The sequence below is a fragment of the Pinus tabuliformis genome, chromosome 6 (assembly GCF_031772625.1).
Source record: "Pinus tabuliformis cultivar Carrire ecotype Pingquan chromosome 6, CPIR1, whole genome shotgun sequence".
In the NCBI taxonomy this organism is placed as follows: Eukaryota; Viridiplantae; Streptophyta; class Pinopsida; order Pinales; family Pinaceae; genus Pinus; species Pinus tabuliformis.
This window is the reverse complement of record NC_142292.1, coordinates 993,677,169-993,690,690: the sequence shown is the minus strand read 5'-3', so window position 1 is coordinate 993,690,690 and position 13,522 is coordinate 993,677,169.

The window sequence follows — 13,522 nt, the reverse complement described above, 5'->3', positions numbered from 1 at the left end:
TGCAGCGCGCACTGGCTGAATGTCTTTCCTCCATTTCTTCATCCACCTCGATTTCTTCTACAAAAGCCTAGAGATCCTCCTCATCATCATCTGTCTCAAGATTAACAATCCTATTCTCTCTTTCAATTGCTTGGAGCACTGAGACTTTGCTTCCTACAGATAGTCAGGTGGTCGCACCACCTATGCAAGGCTTCAATTCACCTTCCAAACTAGTCTGTGGGCACTCCTCGATTACTGTCGCGACAGTCATCACCGCATGTTCTTCCTTATGTGGTGCACTCCCCTGGTTACTCTGTTTGGTAAGGTGCGGTCGCAGCCATGGTAGTCGAGCCATAAATTCTCGGTGACAATCTTCTAATGCAGTGGTATGGCTGCCCATATCTTGTCTTGTCATTCTATCAACACAACATGCTTGCGTGATTTCGGTTTCCAGTTTTTTTATTTCTGCATCCATTAACAAGCTTTCCTACCTCAGTCATACTCAATCTTCTTCGAGTTTGTGAAGCTTAAGTTTCCCTCTCCGAATGGCATTCTGAATCTGCATATGTTCATCCTCGCGCACAGCTGCATAGTTCCTTCATCCTGGTCCTCGCGTACTGTCCCAACTGTGGGAGCTATTGCATGAGTATTCCTTTTCCTCCAAAAATATTGCCTCGACTCTACTCTTCAACTTTTGGTCTAGATCCCAGGGAGTCTCAACTAGAAGCATCGCGATCTCTTTAAACTTGATGATTGACTACGTCTCTGATTTAGGCCTGCTAAATTATCTGTTCAATGCATTCTGGATCTCTGTTATCCCTGCGTTTGGGTGGTCGTTAGAGTGCTTGATGTACCACATTAATGCATGATCTTGCAGCACGCTCACCAATGTAGCCTTCTTAATGTTGTCATCTATGACACCTTGTGCTTCCCATACTGCTCTTACCATGAACCAGAATTGGTTCAAATCCTATTGCCCTACTCCTCTGAATACTGGTAGTTTGATCGCACTTGCCATACTGAACCATGGAGGTGGTGGAGGTGGAGTGGGTGGAGATGGAGGTTGTGGAGGTGGAGTGGGTGGAGATGGAGGTGGAGTGGGTGGAGATGGAGGTGAAGGAGGTGAAGTGGGTAGCAGTGTGGGAGGTAATCGTGGAATCCGTTACCTTATCAAACTAACCACGCTACTCGGATAAAATTTCGCGAGCTCGTCCTCGCTTTTGCACAAGGGTGAAATTAAGGGTCTGTTTTCTAATTCTTCACTACTTCTGCTTCTGTAGATTCTTCCGCTCCAGGTAGTCCCAAACGTTAATTTATTCGCATCACCTGCTTTTCACATAACAACATCTTAATCTAGGTATTCAAAGATTTAGTATACTTACCTCGCGGTCCCTTGAAAAAACGTCGCTCTGCCTCGCTGTAACTGATGGTCGTGTGAACCGTGAACTCAGTAATAAATCCTCCTATTATTCAGTTGAGCTAGTGGTCCACAGCCCCCGTTATCTTATCCTCTGAGGCTTCTAGTCTACGCACTAGCTCCGGAGTCCACACTATCGGTTGGTCAAGCCTACATCTTCCCTGGTTGTCGGCTAACCTCGCGATCCACTCATACATCTCAGACAGAAAGGATGCAAAGAAAATCTCATGGATTTCTATATACACATAGTGATCCAGCCACCTTTTCTCATATACTTGCGGAGTTCTATTTTCCTGTGTCGCAAACTCATGAATATTCTTATCCAACCACTCTTCAATTTATTTATTTTTTGGGTTCCAGTGGCACGACATCAGACATCCATTATGCAGATCCTGGTCCTGGCAACGGAACCATTTGTTGGCTTAGTGGGGCCTGACCCAAGTTCGAAAGTGATTTAGCCAAGAAAATCCCGATACTACTGGCCCTTTCGGCAACAGTGTACGGAGCGCGAACTGAGGTCTCACCCGAAGTAGTATGGGAGGGTGCTGGAACTAGGTTTCCACACCCTAGGGATGTCTTAATGAAGTTTCTAGAGGTTCGCGGTCCGAGCCTGCACACTTGTGCTACTCTGCGCAGCTGTCTATCCTTCACGATCTGTGCCACTACCTCTGCGCACCTCTGTAAGGGCACGAAGAGAGTACTACTCTGATTTATATTCTTACTATGCTATTATAGTAGTGCTTAACTTAAATTGTGAGGGCTCAATATTATTATTACTTCATTCAACATTCAGGCAAGTACGCGTAATCAGAAACAGTATAAATGCATAAAGATAAACAGAAACATAGATGCACAATATTCTGAATCAAACTTATATTTATTAGTATTTCTTTTAAAGTATAATCCCACTTACAGACCCGACTCAACCCTACGTACTCAGCTGCAGGGGTCCGCGCACTCAGTTGCAGACTCTACTAGGCCTCTACGCACTCAGCTGCAGAGCCTCTTCCTACCACTATGACCCAATACACATCAACCTTCACTCTATGCTCTAACTATGCCTTTGCATCTATATATTACTTGTTTTTTTCCCAAAAATTGTCTTTACACTTAGAGCCTCTCTCTATTTATATAATCCATGATCTGCGGACCATGGGTAGGCCGACACATCTTTACATTAAATTACAATTCTTAAGGTGGACAACCCTATGACTCATCTTAGACTTTCGCCCTCCACGCCCGCACTTCATTGAGTCTTACAATACAATTGACCAAAACTCGAGCTTTAAGCCCCAAAACCTGTCGCAGGGGATCCCATGCCCAAAAGATCCTTAGCATATCCAATTTCAAGCTCATAGGAGGAGATAAGAGATGGGATCCTTCTAAGATCATCTAGAATCAAGGAATATTTCAAGAACCCTATGAAAATTTTGCTCAATCTTGCCCAGTGCAGGTCAAAGAGGCCTAAGTGCACTAAAGTGTAGGCCACATTGGGCCTTCTTGCTCTGCAACACATTGTCTCAAGGCTTGGGTTGCACTGGTGTCCCAAGGAGGCATTTCAGGAAGGCTTCAGGCCAGGAAACTTTCATAGAAGGAAGCATTCGATGAGTTGACTTGTCTAGGGAATGTAACAACTGAGTTAGGGTTTGATGAGCCCTAATAGTACTGATCTAAATGTCAGGAGTGATGTGCCCAAATAGACCTGTCATAGATGTTTTCAGCTCTTTCTCGTGATTTATACTATTAGCTTAAATCCTGGCATTTTTAATCGCAATTGAAACTTTGGAAGGGTGTCATTTATTTTATCACCAATTATGATGCGTCGATCATGCACTGTTGCAATTGCCGACATTCCATGTCGCTGGAACCTTAGATATTTTTGATCGCCAATATGCGAGATCGCTGAAACCTTAGATATTTGTGATCATCGATATACGGGATCACTGAACCTCCAATTTGCCACGCTACCTGACCCGGCGATACAGGATCTTCGATATATCGTAAATTTGACTTGCGATGTGTCGATATGACATGTGCCATGGACCCCCGATCGTCGATATGCTGATATGCACTATCAGAGCTCGGCTACACAAAGCGTCGATTACCTCATCTCTTGATCTGCCGATTTGTGATGTTCTCTCAGACCTCAGATCTGCGATAAGCCGATATCGTTGATCATTGATTTCTAATTTTCGATGTGCTCCCCTGCTTCTGCTTTAGAAAACTCTGATTTGCAGGATTCAGGATTAAACTTAAACACTTTCCTTTGCTTTCTGGTTTTCAAGGGTAATTTTCAACTTGCTCTAAGTTTTGATTCTAGAGTTTATTTGGGGAGTTCCATATACCATTGGAAAGCTAGTTCTGATCATTATCCATTCGATGGTGTTCGATTTAGCTTTGAGTGCTTATATGGCTTGGAGGATAGATCCAAAAATATATTTTCTGTTGCCCTCTTTGTACAACTGGAACTCTCTTTTCATAAGGTGACAATGTTGGCTCCACCTGGGGACAAGGCATCAGATTGCAATGTGTCGAGAACCTGCAAACTATGAAATTCTATTTTGGGCATGGAGTCTTTTCTAAACAAATGATAATTTTGTGAAAGTGGAATTTTCAATAGAAATTGGAAATTTCATATAATAATGACAATACACACATTTATATTTACAATGGGTGCAATACAGTTACCATTAATTCTAAAAATAGAGTTTGAGTAACTGACCTTTTACTGGCAATTCCCACGATTCACCATCCTTATTTTTGAGCAGGTACGTATTATTTCCTTTCTCTTCTAAAATTTTAAAAGGGTCGAACCAAAGTGGATCGAAATTTCCATGTTTTCCTTTTTCTTCCCATCAAAGAACTAAATATCCTAGTTGAAGAGGTTGATCCTTGGCCTTCTTGTCGAACAGGGATTTCATCTTCTATTGGTAATTTGCCAATTTAGCCCCCACATGTTCTTTGTTTTCATGAAGTTCGACCAGTTGGTTTATCCTTTGTGTCAAAGCACTTGGCTCTTCCTCAGCTTCCTTCAGTAACGTTTCTATTGGAATTGCCAATTGGATTGGGAAGATTGCAGCCTTTCCATACACTAGCTCAAAAGGAAATTTTCCAGTGGATCGTTTAGGAGTCACTCGGTTAGCCTAGACATAAACTTCAATTGGGTATCCTAGTTCCTCTGATTCTCGATGGTGGTATTCTTTATCACTCTCACCAATTTTTTTTTTTATGACTCAACTAAGTCGTTACCTTGAGGATAGTAGGTAGTGGAGTGTCTGATGATGATATTGAATTTCTGGCAGACGCTGTCGAATTTTTCAGATTTAAAGACTTGAGCATTGTCAGTGATAATTTTGATAGGACAACCAAAGCGAGATAATATGTTCTCCTCTATAAACTTGATTACCACTGAGTTTGTGGTGTTTCTGGCCGGGAAGGCCTCTACCCACTTGGTGAAATAATCCATGGCCATTAATATCCACTTGTGTTGCCCACTGGAAGGTGGGTTTATTTCTCCTATAAAATCTAGTCCCCATTGTCTGAAGGGTTCTTCTACATGAACTGGAATCAAGGGGAGAGGATAAATTTTTTGTCTCTCAGCAAACACTTGGCACTTTTGACATGACTTGACCTGGGAATGAAAATTTCCAAATAGTTTAGGCTAGTAGAGTCCTGCCTTGAGGATTTTGTGAGTTGTGGTCTTCCAACTATAATGACCTCCACAAACTCCTCCATGAAATTCCTCAATCACTTTATGAGTTTCGCCTTCTACTAAACATAACAACAAAACTCCCACCGAGTCCTTCCAGTAGAGTTGACCATTGGATATGATATAATTTTGAGCTTGCAGTCTTAGAGTTATGTATTTGGATTTATCCAACCCTAGTGGGAACCTCAGTAATAAGAGATAATGGATGATATTCTTATACCAGGGTGATCCCTCATATTTAGCATAGATATTTTACTCTAATGTTTTAATCTCATTCTGCTGAACCTTTATTCTGCCTTCCTCTGTTACTAGGTTATCCCTAAAGCTTGGCAATTAGATTCTGATAAAACCTTTTCCAACCCTGGCCTTTTATGAGCTTAGTAGGCTTTATGTCTAACAATCATTCATGTATCTTTGTTATACACCTACCCATTTTTCCTCATTGTCTCCTTGCATAATGATGTCCTTGACCGCTATTGTTGGGACAAGTGCTATGATTTCTAATTGTATCACATACACTCGAAATGCATTCAAAGCCTTCACTAGTGCATAGACTTGTTTCTCCAAGATGTTATATTTCATCTCAGCATCCCTCAGGACTTCGCTGAAGAAGGCGATGGGCTATTCATAACCATGTTTAGTCTTTTCTAACAGAACTACCGCAATAATATGCGGAGAAGCAAAATAAAAGATATAGAAAGGCGTTGAGTAGTAAGGGTTGTGTTAGAGCCTAAATTTGCCTTAGGCTGAAGGAAGGCAACATTCAGGGTAACCACAAACCACGCTCAGTCTGGTAGCTAGCCCTACCAGAACAAGGGAGGGCTCTCTCCGAGTCACACTTAGAAAAATAAACAATAGGGTCTAAGATGACTCAAAAATGAATATTGATTTTAGGCTAGGTAAATGGATGTGATTGAGGTATTTTGACAAATGACTGAGTTTTCTGGGATGTGTGGGACCAAGGAACAGCATGAGCAGAGAATTTAACTCAAAGACGCAGATTATTTCATGAGGCAAGAGAGGCGGAAAGTTTAGCAATTAGATTCAAAATAACATGAAATGGAGATATTGTTTAAGAGTGTGAAAAGGGCATAAATACATGAATCCTTTTCAACAGAAGAAAACATAGAACGTGAAAACTATCCCAAGGCAGAGCAGCACACTGAATTCTACCTTTTTACTTAGAAAGCTTTCACTGGAAATGAATATGAATGAAAATATGAAACATAACGAAATACATATGAAACATAAAGAAGATACATTTGCTAAACTCACGCCACAGGAATCTCATGAACCAAAGCTGCAATCTTTCATTAATTCTTTGTCAAAATGTACAGTGAGTGACTGGGTTTATCTCCCACAGTTTCCCGGAAATTCCAACCCTTTACAAAATGACTCTCAATACAATAAATAAGCTTTGCCATGAGAAGGTCGATCAACCCAGGCAATGAAGAGCCAACCATCAACAGTTACATTTAATTTTCTATGAAGACCAATTAGAAAAAAGCAAATATGATAGAAGCCAAAAATGCTTTTTAAACTTTGTCTTTAATGCTGGTAAAAATGTATTGCAAATGAGCAGGCCCACATGGAGAAAATTGCGAATCGAAATTTCGCGAAGTGGGAGTGATTTTGGCCTTTGGGTCTCTGTGCACCGCGCCAAAAATTGTATGCGTCGTGCCACTTTGGAGCTGGCTTTGAGGCACTTGCCAAAGTCCAAATTGAGCCCAAGTGTGCTTGTTGGAAATCCCTGCCTTTCTACTCTCCAACCCAAGTGGAATTTCTGAATTTGGTGGCCATTTTCCCCTCCAAAGCCTCAATCTCCCAATACTACTTTCTATGTGTGGAATCAGGGGCAGAGAGGTCATTTTTAGGGTGTTTTTGACCTCCTGAGGACTCAAAACTTGCCCAAACTTATTGGACATGCACCAAAAGTCATGATTTTCCATGGAAAATCCAAAAATGCAAACCTTTTGTCATTTGGAGCTCCCTATTGTAAGCGCACGCCAGGTGGCGCGGCGCACAGGGAGAAAAACCCTGTTTTTTGCACAAAAATTTCCAAAAACACCAAAAATGCCCCAAATTTCTTGAAATTTTGGCTGGAGCTTCCTTATCCAGTGTTATTCTGGGCCAAAGAGGCTTCAGCCAATATCTGAAGTCGATTGAGCTCCCTTTGCCTCTTTTGCTTCTTGATTGCCTTCCTCAATTTTGCCTTCAAATTCCCGATTTGGGCCTTGCACACTTTGTTTCACGCCATGTAGTGGAAAGCCATGTGTCTTAGCAATGCATGGTCCTTTTCAGCCTTGTCCAGAAACCTCTCTAAGTGCGTGTTAACTCTCTCGAGATTGGCCTCCCGATCCTCATTAATCTCTTGCTCCAATGACGTGAGCTCAACTCTTCTCCTTTGCGCAGCTTGGCGATGCTCACGAATGTTTTGTAGCTCCATGATTGCTTGTTGATCCTCAAGTTGTTTGTTCCTCTACTCCAGATATTTCATGTTCCATTTGGCCCTTTCCAAATCAAGGGGCAAGGCTTGAATCTCTGCTTGCTGCTCCTGGATGATCTCTTTAAGCTGTGCAATTTGCGGACCTATATCTGTATCATCATCATGAAGGAGAACGAATTTGGTTTCTCATTCACCTGATGGCTCACCTGAAGGCCCCTCATCCTACATTGGCTCCTTGCCTTTGTCCTGTTCCTGTCATGCTGATGGAGGAAGCAAGGCCCCTTCCACCCGGGTGGAGATAACACTCGCTTTGCCGTTGTAAACAAACGTCTGGTGCCTTTCTGATATGTGATGAAAACCGGCACACTAGTAGTCTCATGGCACTCATACCGATGAGAAGGTTCACCCTCATGCTTAACCTCTATTACTCTCCGTGAAGCTCTGAAGAAATCACGCGAGATGAAATCATCCCAGGTGATGCCCTGCAATCCAAGTTGTTGAACCACCAAAATCTTAATAAGAGCAAAATGATAGACACTGTTAAGTTGTTGCTGAGGTGTTTTGCGTTGTATAAAGGTGGTCATCCTCTCTATGTTCCGGAAAATGAAATACGGAATGTTCATCATCCGTACCTTGGTGAAATGCATGAGCAACCTGATGTGGTAAGCATAAAGACGAGAGAACCGTCCCTCACAGCTGAAATATTTCATGATCAATCTCATTAGTGGAGCATATTCATCCTTTAGATATCAGAACAGGAACACTCTCTTGAGATGCCTCAAGAAACTGGTTTTGATGTATGGCTCATAATGTTGCCAGTCAATCTTCTTTTTCTTGTGCCATGGTTCACCAATTTTCGCTATACCGGTTGCCAATGAGACGGATTCTGGTGTAAGTGTGAAGGTGACACCAGCCAAGATAGCTTGATATCCGTGCAAGTGCAGCACAAAAAGACGAGCCAACTCATGATGAAATTGTACACTTGCCACCTTTTGACAAAACTCATAGCATGAATGATGCTAAAAACATGACATAGCAAGAGGGCAGGACTGCAATTATGTAAGGGTGGTCGGTTCCTCTCTAACATGTCTGCCACTTTTATGAGGCCTCCGAGGTGCTTGTTCTTCCAAGGGAGAGTAAATTTGGGTTTCTACCTCATAGTCCAATGAATGCTCAGATGCCATGACTGCTATGAAAAATACCCTGAAGACCAGATGACTGCTGTGTATGAACTATGCTTGAACTGCTCTTTTTGCTATGTTGAAATCTGGCAAATTCAAGGGATTGAAGGCGATTGGTTGCAAATTCTGAGCAAAATCGGGTTTCTGTGTATATGCGTCACGCCAAGAACCCAGTGTGCCACACTCTCTGTGTGCGTCGCTCCAGTGTTTTTTAACACTAGGTGGTCGTGCCCAGTGCGCTGTGTTCCCTATGTGTGTCATGCTACTCCACCTGTGCGCCGCGCTCCAATTCTTAACATAGTCATGGCCTTTTCGAACTGTTGTTTTCTCTTCAACCTCTAAACTCAACTTTGCTATGAGATTTATGAATGTAACTTCGTACAAATGATTTATATAACTTGGAGAAATATGTTGCAAGAGTTGGATTTAATTTTTTCTTCCTCCAAAACCCATTTTGTAATGTTTTCACTTTGACTCTTTTTCACAATTAATACAACTCTGCTTTTCACACTTCCTCTTGATTTCTTTGACTAAAATGATGAAATTTTTGGCGATTTTTTGCAGGGGTAGCCGACATGGAATTTGGCTAAGGAGACCAGGGCTGCGCTTGGAGAAATCCACTGAGAAACTTTTGAAAATTTTTACAAATGACAAACTGTTGACTTTTCTTCAAAACAGAGTTTTTGAATAACAGTCGTATTCTATCAACATGACGATGAAAGTCTTTGAATCACAACTTCATAAGAGCCTCCCTCTAGCCTTGCTAGCTTTATTGGACATTGTTTGAAGACCTAGTGCCTAATCCCTAGAATTAATGACCGAAATGACTCTTGTCCATTAAAATATCAAACCTTGACTGTCATGGACTTTAATAAACAATGATGAAAAGACCTAAGCCAATAGGTACAAGACATGAGGGGAATGAATGATAAGGCCCTTCTGTCAAGTTATGGCATGCCCCTAACGGAATGCAACTGAGTGAATGGAGTGAGACACCTAAAAATGAAATGCAGAAAGAGTTCTGATCTCTGATATAGGACTGACAAGACCAACTCTAACATTAGCTCCAATGGGGGATGGTAGCTCCTTGGAGGTGCCAAGAATGGAAGATCTTTGGGAGAGCAGCCAGTGCCTTCATCCATTGGGCTATGGAGTCATTATTTCGAAAAACAACACAAGAATCTGACTCATTTATTGACTAAAACCTGACTCAAACCGACTCAATTATGAAACCAAAATGACCGAAAAACTGACTTGACAAACTCTAACCAAAACTGAAATAAAATGGTATTTACAATGACAATGGAAACAACAGAAACAACTCAGAAGTGGTACCGCTTGAGCAGCCAACCATTGATCGGCCCTCCTGGACAATCTTCCCCATTCATTTCCTTCAGAAGAAAGGCATTTTGACCCCGATATGCTGCAATCTTGAAGGGACCTTTCCAGAGATTCTCGAATTTACCGTGCTTACCCTTTTCCTCATTACTTGCATCCCACTTCAGTGCTACATCATCCAGCTGAAATTTGTCTGCCTTTGCTTTTCTGTCATAAATTTTCTTAATTTTCTCCTGCAACTTGGATGTGTTTTGGAAGACTTCTTCTCTAGTCTGCTGCAAATGGATCATCTGATTCAATCTTCTTTGCATAGGATCATCTTCACTGCCAGCTTCCTGAAGAAGTTTGACTACCGGGGCTGCGAGAGAGGTAGGAAAAAAGGCATCAACTCCATACACAAGCTCAAAGGGGGATATACCAATGGATTTCTTCTGACTAACCCGATCTGCCCAAAGTGCATTTACCAACTTCTTATGCCAGCTCTTCTTGTTGATTTCCAGCAGCTTCTTAATGATGTTGACCAAAGATTTGTTAGAGGACTCTGCCAATCCATTTCCTTGTGGATGATAGGCAGTTGAGTGACACAAAATGATGTGATATTTATGACAAAAATCTACCATCCTTTTTGATTTGAAAGCTGCTGCGTTATCAGTGATTAACTTATTCGGGAAACCAAAGTGAGACAAGATGTTATTTTTGAGGAATGAAATAATTACTGCATCTGTAGCTTGTCTGGTGGGAATTGCTTTGATCCATTTCATGAAGTAATTTATTGCCGTGAGAATCCATCGATGCTGACAGGAAGAAGCGGGATGAATTTCACCAATGAAATCCAACCCTCATTGCTGAAAAGGGGCACTCACCTCAATGGGCTTAAGCGGCAAAGGCTGTAATTTCTGCCTTCCTTCAAAAATCTGGCATTTATGACAGATCTTGACAACCTTATATACATCAACAAACAATTTTGGCCAATAGTATCCCGCTCTCAAAACTTTATTTTCTATTGTTTTCCAAAAAAGGTGACCACCACAATCTCCTTCGTGGAAATCCTCCATGACCTGCTTTGCTTCTTCTTCCACCAAACAATTCAAAAGAACACCACCGGGATCTTTCCAATAAAGTGCAGAATTCAAAATTCAAAACTTGGCAGCCTTTAATTTGAGAGTTCTAGCTTTGTTTCTAGTCATGCCAGGTGGTGGTGACAAATTTTGAAGCACATATATGATTTTTGAATACCACGGAGAAAGAGAAAACATTTAAGATACCTGAATTGATGAACCTTCCTCATTCTCATCGGACATAGCAGCGATCAGATTTATGTCTAAGGCGTGCAAGTTTGATTCAGCCATTAACTTTACTAATCCATGTCCTTTAACCAGCTTTGTGGGCTTTATCTCCACATCATATTCTAACAAAGCTGTGATCCACTTGCCTCGTCTTCCTTTGGATCGGTCTACACTAAAACATCTTTGACAACAGCATTAGGAACATAAGCCAAAATATGAGAATGCAGAATGTATACCCGAAAATCTTTCAATGCTTTCACAAGTGCGAGAGCTTGCTTCTCAATGATATTGTACTTTAAGGTTGCATCTCTTATAGTTCGGCTGAAGAAAGCAATTTGTCTTTCGTGATCATCTCTTTTCTGCATCAACACCGCTACCATAGTATGCTCTGAAGCAAATGAAAACAATATAAAATCCTGAGTGTATTCCGGGCTGATTAGAACTGGAGCTAAGGAAAGAGCCAATTTGACTAAATTGAAAGATTTTACAGCCTCTTCCGTCCACTTCACTTGGTTGTCCTTCTTAAGCATGTTTGTGATCTCTCTTAGGTGCTCAACAAGATTAGGTACAAAGCGGCATAAAAAATTCATTTTACCATTGAACGATTGAATCTCCTTCTTATTCCAAGGCAGATCAATTTTTTGAATTGCTTGCACATGTGCAGGATCGATACGAATGCCATCTTTTGAGATAATGTGCCCAAGTAGTTTTCCCTCCTCCATGGCAAACAAGCTCTTTTTCGGATTCAGCGATAGACCATATTTTCTACACTTTTGAAAGACAGTTTTCAGATGATACATGTGTTCTTCATCAGATTTGGAAAAAACCATCAGATCATCAAGGTATACAACTAAAAAGACATCCTTCTCATTTGCGAAAGCCAAGTCCATTGCCTGCTGAAAGGTGGCACCCGCGTTCTTCAAACCGAAAGGCATTTTAGCGTAATGAAAAGTTCCCCATGGAGTAGTGAATGGTGTATTGTCTCGGCCATCTTCATGGACTGAAATTTGGTTATATCCAAAATAACCATCAAGTAGTGACATACGAGATGCCCCAACTACTCGCTGAAGTATATGATCCATTTTGGGAAGTGGGTAGTTATCTTTCAATGAAACTTTATTTAGATTCCTAAAATCAATGCACAAGCGAATCTCACCTGTCTTCTTCCGCATGGGCACCAAATTGGAGATCCAATCCGAAAATCTGATGGGAACGATGATTCCTGATTTGTATAACCTGTTTATCTCCTTTTCAATTGATGGCAGCAGTTTTGGATTTAGCCTTCTCAACTTCTGTCTAAAAGGTTTCTGATTAGGCTTAATGGGTATAGTGTACTGAATGATATTAGTATCGTATGTCTTCAAGTCAGAATAATCCCAAGCAAACACGTAAGCAAATGAAGACAACAAACTGATATATTTGGCTTTCATCTTTTGTGGCAATGCTTTAGACAGTTTTACCATTTTAGGATTAGCAGCTGTTCCGATATTGACCTCTTCAACACCCTTCTTTGTTGGTTGCAATGTTGGTTTGCGGGCTACGTCATCTTGATCAAAGATTTCTTCTATAGGTATCAAGCCTTTATGGATGATTTTATCCTTCAGCTTCAATACGTCCATTTTATTGATCTGCACTTCATCTTTGCCATCATCATTTTCTTCATCAATCGAGGTCTCTTTGAACTTACCTTTGTTTTGCAGAAAATCATCAAACTCCTCATCATCCTGGAAGACTTGCCAATATCTCTGATTGTCGGGGACAGTTGGACGATGCTTGACATGGATTTCGAATTTATTATTGGAGTTCATTGGAATCTTCAAACTACTGGCTACCTTAGTAAGAGCATCAAAAATGTTGTTTTGAACACGAGGCACACATGTCAAGGTATATTTTGAAAATAAGTTCAGGATGTCTAGGACTGCATTCCGGTAAGCCCGCATCCGAGGATGCTTTTCTTGATATTCACCTCTGACCTGCTTAATTACCAATTCGGAGTCGCCATATACTGCAATCCTCTTAGCATTCAGCTTTCTCAGAATCTTTAGGCCAACAATAAGAGCTTCATACTCTGCCTCATTGTTTGAACAATCAAAAGCTAATTTATAATAGCATACCCGCACATTACTAGGCACCTTGTTTGGGGCGGAGAAAGGACTGCGTACCCAA